This window comes from Melanerpes formicivorus, unplaced genomic scaffold, assembly GCF_026170545.1.
Source record: "Melanerpes formicivorus ecotype bairdi unplaced genomic scaffold, bMelFor1.0.p_v2 SCAF_2325, whole genome shotgun sequence".
NCBI classification, from domain to species: Eukaryota; Metazoa; Chordata; class Aves; order Piciformes; family Picidae; genus Melanerpes; species Melanerpes formicivorus.
The window spans coordinates 17,501-25,000 of record NW_027144676.1 but is presented as its reverse complement, the minus strand read 5'-3'; positions in this window follow the sequence as shown (position 1 = coordinate 25,000).

Genomic DNA, 7,500 nt, shown 5'->3' with positions numbered 1-7,500 from the left:
ACGGACCCCTGCCCAGCCGCCTGGCGGGTGGCTTGGAGCAGCCGCTCGGCAGCGCTGCCCTGGGAGTGCTCGGCGTCGCTTGTTCCCTCATATACGGAACTGGAGGGCCGTCAGCTCCGCGAGCGCACAACCAGCCGACCTCCGCCCAGCGGCAGGTCGCAGAAATCACGCCGGCTTGTACGATGACGTAGGCGGAGGCAGAGCGCAACAGCGACCCCTTGGCGACAAGCGCGATCTCCGCGGAGAGCACGTCTACTCGCCGAGGGAGAGCACGTCTACTCGCCGAGGGAGAGCACGTCTACTCGCCCAGGGAGAGCACGTCTACTCGCCCAGGGAGAGCACGTCTACTCGCCCAGGGAGAGCACGTCTACTCGCCCAGGGAGAGCACGTCTACTCGCCCAGGGAGAGCACGTCTACTCGCCCAGGGAGAGCACGTCTACTCGCCCAGGGAGAGCACGTCTACTCGCCCAGGGAGAGCACGTCTACTCGCCCAGGGAGAGCACGTCTACTCGCCGAGGGAGAGCACGTCTACTCGCCCAGGGAGAGCACGTCTACTCGCCCAGGGAGAGCACGTCTACTCGCCCAGGGAGAGCACGTCTACTCGCCGAGGGAGAGCACGTCTACTCGCCGAGGGAGAGCACGTCTACTCGCCGAGGGAGAGCACGTCTACTCGCCGAGGGAGAGCACGTCTACTCGCCGAGGGAGAGCACGTCTACCTCCCGCCTGAGGGAGAGCACGGGGGGGGGGGGACAAAGACAGGCGGCAGCAGCTTCGGTGAACGTCACCCGGGAGGCGACCGGGGCTGTCCCGGGGCAGTCCCGGGAAGCCGGCGTCCGACACAGGGAACCGTCAGCTGCCGGACCGGGGCGAATCCCCGCGGCCACGGCAGGGGTGGGGGCTCGAAGACAGCCGGCAGCCGCTTCGGTGAACGTCACCCGGGAGGAGACTGGGGCCCTCCCGGGACCGTCCCGGGAAGACGACGTTCGGCACGAGATCCCGGCCGCGGCCGGACCGGCTCGAAGCCTCGCGGTCCCGGCAGCAGCCGGAGCCGCTCGCCGCCTCGGGCTCCCGGCCCCCTACAGATCCGGCGACTCGTTCGCGGGCGGCGGGGGGAGGCAGTGGAGGGGGTGCGGGGAGAAGCGGCAGCGGAGGCGGAGGGGGGGGGGGCTCGAAGACAGCCGGCAGCCGCTTCGGTGAACGTCACCCAGGAGGCGATCGGGGCCGTCCCGGGGCCGTCCCGGGATGCCGGCTTCCGGCACGGGGTCCCGGCCGCGGCCGGACCGGCTCGTATCCCCGCGGCTCCGGCAGGGGGGGGGGGGGCTCGAAGACAGCCGGCAGTCGCCTCGGTGAACGTCACCCGGCCGGCGACCGCGGCCGTTCCGGGGCCGTCCCGGGAAGCCTGCGACAGGCACGGGGTCCCAGCCGCGGCCGGACCGACTCGAAGCCCCGCGGCCCCGGCACGGGGGAGGCCCAAAGACTGGCGGCAGCCGCTTCGCTGAACGTCACCCGGCCGGCGACCGGGGCCGTCCCGGGGCCGTCCCGGGATGCCGGCATCCGGCACGGGGTCCCGGCCGCGGCCGGAGCGGCTCGAATCCCCGCGGTCCCGGCAGCAGCCGGAGCCGCTCGCCGTTCGGGCTCCCGGCACCCTACGGATCCGGCGACTCGTTCGCCGGCGGCGGGGGGAGGCAGTGAAGGAGGTGCGGGCAGAAGCGGCAGCGGAGGCGGAGGGGGGGGGGGGGCTCGAAGACAGCCGGCAGCCGCTTCGGAGAACGTCACCCGGCCGGCGACCGCGGCCGTTCCGGGGCCGTCCCGGGAAGCCTGCGACAGGCACGGGGTCCCGGCCTCGGCCGGACCCGCACTGGGTGCCGCCGCCTCGGGCTCTCGGGACGGTATGGATCCGCCGACTCGTTCGCCGGCGGCGGGGGGAGGCAGTGGAGGGGGTGCGGGGAGAAGCGGCAGCGGAGGCGGAGGGGGGGGGGGGCTCGAAGACAGCCGGCAGCCGCTTCGGTGAACGTCACCCGGCCGGCGACCGGGGCCGTCCCGGGGCCGTCCGGGGATGCCGGCTTCCGGCACGGGGTCCCGGCCGCGGCCGGACCGGCTCGAATCCCCGCGGTCCCGGCAGCAGCCGGAGCCGCTCGCCGTTCGGGCTCCCGGCACCCTACAGATCCGGCGACTCGTTCGCGGGCGGCGGGGGGAGGCAGTGGAGGGGGTGCGGGCAGAAGCGGCCGCGGAGGCGGAGGGGGGGGGGGGGCTCGAAGACAGCCGGCAGCCGCTTCGGTGAACGTCACCCGGGAGGCGACCGGGACCGGCCCGGGAAGCCATCGTCCGGCCCCGGATCCCGGCCGCGGCCGGACCGGCTCGAAGCCCCGCGGCCCCGGCACGGGGGAGGCCCAAAGACTGGCGGCAGCCGCTTCGCTGAACGTCACCCGGCCGGCGACCGGGGCCGTCCCGGGGCCGTCCCGGGATGCCGGCTTCCGGCACGGGGTCCCGGCCGCGGCCGGACCGGCTCGAATCCCCGCGGTCCCGGCAGCAGCCGGAGCCGCTCGCCGTTCGGGCTCCCGGCACCCTACGGATCCGCCGACTCGTTCGCCGGCGGCGGGGGGAGGCAGTGGAGGGGGTGCGGGCAGAAGCGGCAGCGGAGGCGGAGGGGGGGGGGGCTCGAAGACAGCCGGCAGCCGCTTCGGTGAACGTCACCCGGCCGGCGACCGGGGCCGTCCCGGGGCCGTCCGGGGATGCCGGCTTCCGGCACGGGGTCCCGGCCGCGGCCGGAGCGGCTCGAATCCCCGCGGTCCCGGCAGCAGCCGGAGCCGCTCGCCGTTCGGGCTCCCGGCACCCTACAGATCCGGCGACTCGTTCGCCGGCGGCGGGGGGAGGCAGTGGAGGGGGTGCGGGGAGAAGCGGCAGCGGAGGCGGAGGGGGGGGGGGGGCTCGAAGACAGCCGGCAGCCGCTTCGGTGAACGTCACCCGGCCGGCGACCGGGGCCGTCCCGGGGCCGTCCGGGGATGCCGGCTTCCGGCACGGGGTCCCGGCCGCGGCCGGAGCGGCTCGAATCCCCGCGGTCCCGGCAGCAGCCGGAGCCGCTCGCCGTTCGGGCTCCCGGCACCCTACAGATCCGGCGACTCGTTCGCCGGCGGCGGGGGGAGGCAGTGGAGGGGGTGCGGGGAGAAGCGGCAGCGGAGGCGGAGGGGGGGGGGGGGCTCGAAGACAGCCGGCAGCCGCTTCGGTGAACGTCACCCGGGAGGCGACCGGGACCGGCCCGGGAAGCCATCGTCCGGCCCGGGATCCCGGCCGCGGCCGGACCGGCTCGAATCCCCGCGGCCCCGGCACGGGGGAGGCCCAAAGACTGGCGGCAGCCGCTTCGCTGAACGTCACCCGGCCGGCGACCGGGGCCGTCCCGGGGCCGTCCCGGGATGCCGGCTTCCGGCACGGGGTCCCGGCCGCGGCCGGACCGGCTCGAATCCCCCCGGTCCCGGCAGCAGCCGGAGCCGCTCGCCGTTCGGGCTCCCGGCACCCTACGGATCCGGCGACTCGTTCGCCGGCGGCGGGGGGAGGCAGTGGAGGCGGTGCGGGGAGAAGCGGCAGCGGAGGCGGAGGGGGGGCGGGGGGGACGATAGTGGCGGGGGGCGGGGGGTGCTCGAAGGCAGCCGGCAGCCGGTTCGGTGAACATTCGCCGGGGCGGGGGGGCGACCTGTCCGTGCCCGGGGCAGCCCCGGGAAGCCGGCAGCCAGCACGGGGTCCCGGCAGCACCTGTTCCCTGCCCTGGGACTTGCCGTGCCCGGCGGCCGGTTGCCGGGTGGGGGGAGCGATGAGAGGCGGGGCGCAGCGGCCGGGGCAGCGCCGGGCCGCAGCGGGGGGCTGGGCGGGTGGGGTAGGCGTCGAGCGGCAAGCCCTCGGCTGCAGCGAATGTTCGGCGGTGCGGGGCGGGGGGGGGACGGGACGACACGTTGGGGGCGCCGAGTCCGAGCCACCCCCGGCCCCAGGGGCGGCCGGAGGGGGAGGCCGGTGCCTGGCCCTGGGAGCTGCTGGGCGCCGGATGGCCGAGGGTGCGTCAGAAGCCGCCCGAGCGGTCGAGCAGGTCCTCCAGAAAGGCCTAGGGTGGCTTCGAGGGCCCCGGGAGCAGTCGAGGGAGGCCTCCAGGCAGGTCTGGAGTGGATGGGAGGCCTTCCAAAGCAGACAAGGGAGCCTGCAGAGCGTGCGGGGGAGGCTTCTGGTGCGGCCTGGGGTGGGACGGAAGCCTGCAGAGCGTGCGGGGGAGGCTTCTGGTGCGGCCTGGGGTGGCTGAGAAGCCTGCAGAGCGTGCGGGAGAGGCTTCTGTTGGGGCCTGGGGTGGCTGAGAAGCCTGCAGAGCGTGCGGGGGAGGCTTCTGCTGCGGCCTGGGGTGGCTGAGAAGCCTGCAGAGCGTGCGGGGGAGGCTTCTGCTGCGGCCTGGGGTGGCTGAGAAGCCTGCAGAGCGTGCGGGGGAGGCTTCTGCTGCGGCCTGGGGTGGCTGAGAAGCCTGCAGAGCGTGCGGGGGAGGCTTCTGGTGCGGCCTGGGGTGGGACGGAAGCCTGCAGAGCGTGCGGGGGAGGCTTCTGGTGCGGCCTGGGGTGGGACGGAAGCCTGCAGAGCGTGCGGGGGAGGCTTCTGGTGCGGCCTGGGGTGGGTCGGAAGCCTGCAGAGCGTGCGGGAGAGGCTTCTGCTGCGGCCTGGGGTGGGTCGGAAGCCTGCAGAGCGTGCGGGAGAGGCTTCTGTTGGGGCCTGGGGTGGCTGAGAAGCCTGCAGAGCGTGCGGGGGAGGCTTCTGCTGCGGCCTGGGGATGGCTGAGAAGCCTGCAGAGCGTGCGGGGGAGGCTTCTGCTGCGGCCTGGGGTGGCTGAGAAGCCTGCAGAGCGTGCGGGGGAGGCTTCTGGTGCGGCCTGGGGTGGCTGAGAAGCCTGCAGAGCGTGCGGGGGAGGCTTCTGGTGCGGCCTGGGGTGGGACGGAAGCCTGCAGAGCGTGCGGGGGAGGCTTCTGGTGCGGCCTGGGGTGGGTCGGAAGCCTGCAGAGCGTGCGGGAGAGGCTTCTGTTGGGGCCTGGGGTGGCTGAGAAGCCTGCAGAGCGTGCGGGGGAGGCTTCTGCTGCGGCCTGGGGTGGCTGAGAAGCCTGCAGAGCGTGCGGGGGAGGCTTCTGCTGCGGCCTGGGGTGGCTGAGAAGCCTGCAGAGCGTGCGGGGGAGGCTTCTGCTGCGGCCTGGGGTGGCTGAGAAGCCTGCAGAGCGTGCGGGGGAGGCTTCTGGTGCGGCCTGGGGTGGCTGAGAAGCCTGCAGAGCGTGCGGGGGAGGCTTCTGGTGCGGCCTGGGGTGGCTGAGAAGCCTGCAGAGCGTGCGGGGGAGGCTTCTGGTGCGGCCTGGGGTGGGACGGAAGCCTGCAGAGCATGCGGGGGAGGCTTCTGGTGCGGCCTGGGGTGGGACGGAAGCCTGCAGAGCGTGCGGGGGAGGCTTCTGGTGCGGCCTGGGGTGGGTCGGAAGCCTGCAGAGCGTGCGGGAGAGGCTTCTGCTGCGGCCTGGGGTGGGTGGGAAGCCTGCAGAGCGTGCGGGGGAGGCTTCTGGTGCGGCCTGGGGTGGCTGAGAAGCCTGAAGAGCGTGCGGGGGAGGCTTCTGGTGCGGCCTGGGGTGGCTGAGAAGCCTGAAGAGCGTGCGGGAGAGGCTTCTGGTGCGGCCTGGGGTGGCTGAGAAGCCTGCAGAGCGTGCGGGGGAGGCTTCTGGTGCGGCCTGGGGTGGCTGAGAAGCCTGAAGAGCGTGCGGGAGAGGCTTCTGCTGCGGCCTGGGGTGGCTGAGAAGCCTGCAGGGCGTGCGGGAGAGGCTTCTGCTGCGGCCTGGGGTGGCTGAGAAGCCTGCAGAGCGTGCGGGAGAGGCTTCTGGTGCGGCCTGGGGTGGGTCGGAAGCCTGCAGAGCGTGCGGGAGAGGCTTCTGCTGCGGCCTGGGGTGGGTCGGAAGCCTGCAGAGCGTGCGGGGGAGGCTTCTGCTGCGGCCTGGGGTCTCTGGGTGGCCTCTAGAGAGGTGCAAAAGACCCTCTGGGTTGGGCTGGGGTGGCTCTTGGACCCCTGCCACACAGTGGAGAGCGGCCTCCGGCCCGCCACCTGTGTCCCTGTGTGCCTGAGTGCCTGTGTCCCTGTGTCCCTGTGTCCCTGAGTGCCTGAGTGCCTGAGTGCCTGTGTCCCTGTGTCCCTGTGTCCCTGTGTCCCTGTGTGCCTGAGTGCCTGTGTCCCTGTGTCCCTGTGTCCCTGTGTCCCTGAGTGCCTGAGTGCCTGAGTGCCTGTGTCCCTGTGTCCTTGTGTCCCTGTGTCCCTGTGTCCCTGTGTGCCTGAGTGCCTGTGTCCCTGTGTCCCTGTCTGTGTACCTGTGTGCGAGAGTGTCCGGCACGCCACCCAGCGGCGGCGGGCAAGCAGGTAGGCGGGTGGGCGGGCCGGCGAGGGCCAGTGTGAGTTTGGGGGGTGGGAGGGGAGGCGGCAGCTGGAAGCGTCAGAGGAGGGGGCGTGGCTCCGGCTGGCCCCGGGAGCAGGTTCCCGGGACCGGGACCGGCTGGACCCGGCGAGTGGTTGATCCCGGGGCGGGGGGCAGAGGCGGCGGGAAGCGGCAGCTGCGTGTGCGGCGGGGGGGTGGAGGGCGAACCGCGGCGGGAAGCGGATGCTTCAGAGCAGGTTACGGGGGCGGGGACGGACGACACCACCTGTCCCCGCCCCGGGACGGGCTGGACCCGGCGCCCTGGACCCGGCGCCGTGTACCCGCCGCCGCCCCCGCCGCCGCCCCCCTCCGCCACCCCGGGACCCCGACGTTTTTTGGCGCCCGCGCCTTTTTTTGCTCCCCGCCTGCCCGCGCTGCCCCGGGCCCTCCCCCGGGGCGGGGCGGGAGGGAGGGAGGGACGGACGGACGGGTAGCCGGGGATCTCCGAGCGCGCGCCACCAGACCGAGGCGGGTCCCGGCGGCGGCGGCGGCGGCGGCAGCAGCAAGCGACGGCGGGGGGGGCAGGCTAGGGAGAGAGGGGGAGCGGCATGCGGTAGGGCTGGGGGGTTTGTTTCGGGGGGGAGGGGTGGGGGGGGGGTGGCAGCGGTCAGCGAGAGCGGGGAGAGGGGGAGCGGCATGCGGTAGGGCTGGGGTGTTTTTGGGGTGGGGGCGTTGGGGGGATTAGCGGGCGGGCGGGCAGCCCAGCCAAGCGGCAAGCCGGGGGGCGGGCGAGGGCGGCTTTAGGGCCGGAGGAGCGGAGCGCAACCTCCCCCGTGCAGGCTACAGCGTGGAGAGCAGCAAGTTTTTGGGGACGGGGGACGACGGACGGGAGGGGCAGCGGCGAGAGGCTAGCTGCGGCAAGGGGCACCGGCACGGCCGCCCTAACAGCGCCGCCTCGGTCGCAGGGGTTAGAGAGCAGCCGGGCAGCCCGCGTCGCGATCCCCCCTCCAGGGGACAATGTGGGAAGGGGAAGCCGCGGCGGCTTTGGCGGGGGGTGCCCAGCTGCTAGCGGCTTCGGGGGGCAGTTGCGGCGGCGGGGCGG